At 29.5% G+C, this 6,000-nt stretch overlaps 1 protein-coding gene across 1 annotated transcript in view; it reads left to right on the forward strand.

Annotated features, from left to right (window-relative positions):
* Window positions 1-6,000, forward strand: part of LOC113376990 (patatin-like phospholipase domain-containing protein 2) — an 85,991-nt gene that overhangs the window by 48,515 nt on the left and 31,476 nt on the right. The window lies entirely within an intron of this gene.

Genomic DNA, 6,000 nt, shown 5'->3' on the forward strand with positions numbered 1-6,000 from the left:
GCTGGCCGTCGGCCGAGGATTCGGGCTCCGATGCCGGGAACTGTGTCTCCGATCAGTGTAATCCGCGTTTCACATTCGTGAATTTTGTCGACTAGTATAAAAATTGTTCGAAACGCGCTTCTCATTCCGATCCGACGACTCTGGACGATGTAGTTTGTGTTGCTGCGCCCTCCTGTCGAATGCTTTCCAGTTAAACGCCATCGACAGAATTCATTAGATTAATTGGCCGCATTGAATTAATCCATTGGAGCGCGATGCCCGTCGGTGGACCTATTAAGGTAATGATCGGGCTGTGAATCGATTCTACGCCGTTCGTGCATTACGAGAATCGTAATAACTTTTCCGGGTCAGCGGACTTGCAAGACAACAAAACTAGCAACACTTTGTTAAATATGAGGCCGCGTGATGCAGATCGAGAACACGAATGCACTTGTGTAGTGCATCTCGCAATTGCGTAATCCCCGTGCGCTCGGCCAGCTTTCCGAATCGAATTCTGAGTTAGTTCAAATACAGGTGCTGTGACCTAAACGAATTTGTGATGTTTTGTTAACCCTTTTCTCTGGAATACATTGCGCTATTTCTTATCTAGCGTAGCACCTAGTGAGTATTATTACGGTGATCAATTTCCTTCGAAAAGAAAAACGTGGTCATATATCGTTGAAAAAAATGAAAGGTTTTGAATACATAGTCATGGTGTATTTATTTTAAGATTTTTCTTATTGAAAATAAGTTTTGGTAAAGGTATGGCTTGCCGATTTCTGCTAAAATTTGCTCATCTCTAGGTACATATGGATATATTCTGTTCAGAATTGTGTATTAAACTAGTAGTGCATGGAATTGTGTCTTAAGGCAAATAGTTGGAACATCTCGTATCGTAATTAAATATTCAATGAATAAATTCAATCAGTAATCAATAAGAACTGAACAATGAATAATAACAATTATTTCAAATGATTATAAATACTGTAAGTGCTTATTAATTTTTGAAAACTTTCAAATCCTGCGATTTTATTTTTTAAATTTTGAATTTGTTTGATTTGTTTTGTAAAAATTTGATTTTTTGCAAAATTCAATTTTTTATTAATTTCTTCACGTCATCAACACAAGTAAAATGTTTTTTGAATCAATGTAATCGGATGAGCCGTTTTCTCATAAACTGCATGACCAATTTTTGCAGTCTTTGCTCCATAATTTTAAACAGACTGAACCTGCCTATAGCAGAAATTAACCAGTATATCTCGCCGTCAGTACGAAGCGAATGTTTCTTGAAAAATTCATGTCATACTGTAAAAAAATCATTCATACTGTAAAAAATGGACATTTATTTGAACAATATAAGTGAACTTTGGACATTATAAATCTTATAATGGAATTCATAGAAATTAAAATCAAAATATTACTGAATCAATGCAATCGGATGATCCAATCTTTGGTCCGTATTTTCCAAAAATACTGGATACGCCTTTTGAAAAAATTAAGCAGTACATCTCGCCGTCAGTACGAACCGAATGTTTTTTGAATCATTCAAGTCGGTTGATCCATACTGTAGAAAATGTCGAAGACATTTGTTTCAACAATATAATAAGTAAACTTTGAACATAATAAATTTTGCTACGGATTCCATAAAATTGGAAATAAAATCTGTAGTTATTATTAAAATATTTGATAATTTGTTGTTAATTTTTGACGGCCAAATGGCATGTTCTTGAACTTCTTCTTCTGTATCTCCAAAACTGCTAAACCTGCCTTCCTGATGGATGGGATGAGTTAAACTTTCACTAGAATCATGAAAGCTTATTGCGAGAGATAGTCAATTTTGACCGCCAAATGCCATTTTTTTGAATTTATTTTTGTATCTTCAAAACTGCTAGACCTGCCTTTTAAAAATTAGTCAATTATTTAATAATAAATGACGTGTTCTCTAATCAAGAAAGGTCCTCGTGTTGAGTTAAACTTACACTAGAATTATGAAAGCTCATTGCGAGAGATTGCCATTTTTGACCACCAAATGGCATTTTTTTAACCTTTTTTTTGAATCTCCGAAACCGCTGAAATTGCCATCTTAAAAATCAGTCAATTAATTAATAACAAATGACCTGTTCTTTAACGAAAGAAGGTTCACGTGATGAGTTAAACTTTCACTAGAATCATGAAAGCTTATTGCGAGAGATAGTCAATTTTGAACACCAAATGGCAATTTTTTTAACCTTTTTTTGTATCTCCGAAATCGTTGGACCTGCCTTCCTAAAAATGAGTCTATTATTTAATAATAAATGACGTGCTCTTAACCAAAGAAGATCCTCCTTGATGAGTTAAACTTTCAACAAAATCATGAAAGCTTATTGCGAGAGCCCTATTGAAAATTTATTCTTCATACTTGCCTTTCAACGGAAATGTATTTTTGATATTTATTTTCAAGTGAAAAAGCATGATATTAGATTACAAGGAGTTCGGGTTTCAATCTTTTAACTTGTTATTACATACAAGTTTTATTTCTTATATTTTTACCTCATTTTATTCCTTTACATCTCATAAGTTCCATTTTTACCATGCATATTGGCACGTTAGCATCGACCAGGCAACGAAAGTACTTTGATATAAAGTAACGTAGAGCTTTGCAAAACATTTGTTCCACCTAGTCACGTACTTTTAAAATTAATAACCCAATAAGTGATGTAGAATAGTGTATATTATGCAAATGTTACTTTTGTAAAACTTGTCAATCGTACAGTTTCGAGATATTGTAAAATTATGCTGCGGTACAACGACAAAAGCGCTTACTTTGTTGCAATAGTATTTAGGTCTTCATATTTATTATGCAGTCGAAGATAGAATTTTATTTGAAATTTTAAAGATAATATTTATCACGTGTGAGAAGCAATAAAATCTATTATTTATCTTTTAAACATTTATTACTGACGTTTACAAATATAATATCTGTAAATCTGCACATCATTATTAAATGAATTCTAGTTTCAAAATCAATAAATCGGGATTCATTTTATATTAAAACTTTCAATGTTTATTGGAATAAAAGTCAGTTAGAAAAATACTTAAAATTATTATAATTGTTTCCCATCTGCACCAATAAGTTATCTTAATAAATCATCTTAATCTATTTATTATCCATTTCCCTAAGTGCTCATCTCTAGACTTGACGTTGAATTCTGGGACACCATGTCCAATATTCGTCATAAATCTGTCTGTACGCAAAGATAACAATGCATTGAAAACGAGACGATTTTTTTCATCAAATGAATCACCTGAGAATAAAAATTTAGAGATTCAAGTCTAAATTTTTATTCTCAGTTGATTCAGTCATGTGATGAAAGAAAATTTGTCTCGTTTTCAATGCATTGTTATTTTTGCGTACAGACAGATATATAACGAATATTGGACAGGGTGTCCCAGAACTCAACGACAAGTCTAGAGATCAACTCTTGGGGATATGGACAATATGGATATATCTTATTAAGATGATCTAAGGCATGTATTGGTGCAGATGGGAAACAATTTCAACATTTATTATTATTGGTCAAGTTAACCCGGGACCCTTTGGGGTAAGGGATATTTTTCTATCTGATATTTATTCCAATAAACCTAAATTACACAAGGTCAAGATTATTCGTTTTTATTAATTTTACTAATTTTTGTGATTTTTTTGATTTTGGTAAAAGTGACGTCAGTATTTGCTTTGCCTATTCACCATCTATTTCTCATCATATTGTAGAAAAGTTAGGAATCTACCAAGAGCATATGCGAAACAAAAACATTTGAGCGCCTTAGCAATTAGGAACCATTTTTCAGTTTTTTTTTTTACTAGTTTTTTGTTTTCAATTATAAATTTATCAAATATTTTACCATTTTACAATCCTTATTAAATGTGCCAACCTTTGATGAAACTTGCCAACACACTTTAGTATATTTTTTTTAAGGAAGAGACTATCAAAGTGATTTTAAAAATTTTAAATTCATAGTTCAACAAATCAACAAAGATTTAGTTATTGGAAACTGGGGGCAATTGTCTCAATATTCTTTGAAATAAAAAAGTAATAAAAAAGTAATAAAAATTAACCAAAATAATCACATTTATATCAAAGCTCTAGGTTGCACTTAAAAGCTAAAAATTTCCAAACAACGTGAGATATTTTTTTCTTAATTTGTTTCTGGACAGTTAAGGTCAACACTATCACCCCGTTTCGGCTTGATGTTGAGTTCTGGGACACCCTGTAAAAATATATGAAACGACAATATTTTTTTCACGTTTTCTTTATATTATCAAAGCTTTTCCATCGAGACATATTTACCTCTTTTACAAAAACATCCAATTATTTTGAAATATTTGCTTATTTTATTGTTCTTCTAGAATCTAGATATTCCACAAAAGCATTTCAATTAGTTTTTTAATTCACAAACGTAACAATAACATAGATAATGCATTATTTATTCAAGTCCATATTAAACTATTTTTAATGTAAAGATCTTATGTTACATGAAATATTACAGTTAAGTGAAAGTAATGTAACTAATATTTGTTTGATTTGAATTTTTAAGATTCTAAATTTAAATATCCAACAATTACCATCCTTTATCATCTGGCAAACTTAATTTCAACGCATAATATTTTTTCATAATATAAAAATTAAATTTTTTTTTTAATCACATAAAATATTAAAATATAAATTTGCGGAATAAATAAAAATTAAATCAGTTTGTTCTACATTGTATGACAATTATGTCGGTCGTTATATTATAAAATGTTAAGTCATAAAAGCATGTATGTAGCATTTTAGTGCAGTTCGCGTAAAACATTCACAAACAATTTTTATATTAAATATATTTATATAAATCCAATAAAAGACTCAAGAAATTATATATTTGTTTTCATATAATAAAAAGCAAATTTAATTTGCCTTGAATCTCTTCTAGATAGGAAGAATCTCATAACAATGCAAAATCATTATTCTGTATTTTCAAATGTATTTCAGTTCGTGCTTTGATATTATTTTCATATTTATTTGATTACGTTTCTACGATATTACGAATATTTATTACTGAAATGATTAAATATGCATTTTATGATCGATTCATTGTTTATTTAATATTAATTTACTTTACATCGCTTGTCGATCATAATGGTGAACTTTTGATTGTAGAAAGATATTTTTTTTATCTCTATAAATCTATTTATTTTGACATTCAAATAGTATATGACTATGACGATTATATATTTGACGAATACAATAATAATCATAGTACAAAATAATATTTTGCAAATTAACCGATAATTGTTTATCTATTCAATTTTAATTTCAAAAACATATATTTTAAGTAAGTTGTAACACTGTACTTTTTCTAAAAAATAATTAATTGTAAAATAATGAACAATAGATATGGAATTATTTTTGCTTGATTTGATTGAGGAATATTTTATATTTCATTTCATAGAAATATATTCATTAGATCTCAATATATATTAATTGAAAAAGCACTGTTACAACAAGCCTCTAGTTACCCTATCCTTTAAAATGACGACATTAATTACCTAGAGTAAATATTATTGCGCATTTATTGTTAACTTATCGAATCTAAATGTGCATAATAATTATCTCATCATACTTATACATTTTAAAATTTCTTTCCTTAAATCAAATATCTAAAGTAGCACTCAACACTAAAAAATTGTGTTACTCATTATGATAATAATAGGACATCATTGGCCTCATAAACGGAAGTTCTATAGATAACATCAAGTATGCTTATCTGTAAATACTTTTAGTATTCTATATATTGAAGTCTTCTGTAAAAAAATCTTTTCTCCGTGCAAAAGTTTTATGTACCTTCTCGAACATTACGCGGCCCCCATAATATCATTTTATCAGATTTTATAGATACCATATTCACGATAAAATGACCGCATAAACGGCCTATAAAGACATCAAAATTATTATAACTTACTTTTACGTTTTATGGCTTCATTTTTGTTGTATGATGTGAGAA

This window comes from Ctenocephalides felis, unplaced genomic scaffold (assembly GCF_003426905.1).
Source record: "Ctenocephalides felis isolate EL2017-DRISC unplaced genomic scaffold, ASM342690v1 CF-g0.4_SCAFFOLD_01886, whole genome shotgun sequence".
Lineage (NCBI taxonomy): Eukaryota > Metazoa > Arthropoda > Insecta > Siphonaptera > Pulicidae > Ctenocephalides > Ctenocephalides felis.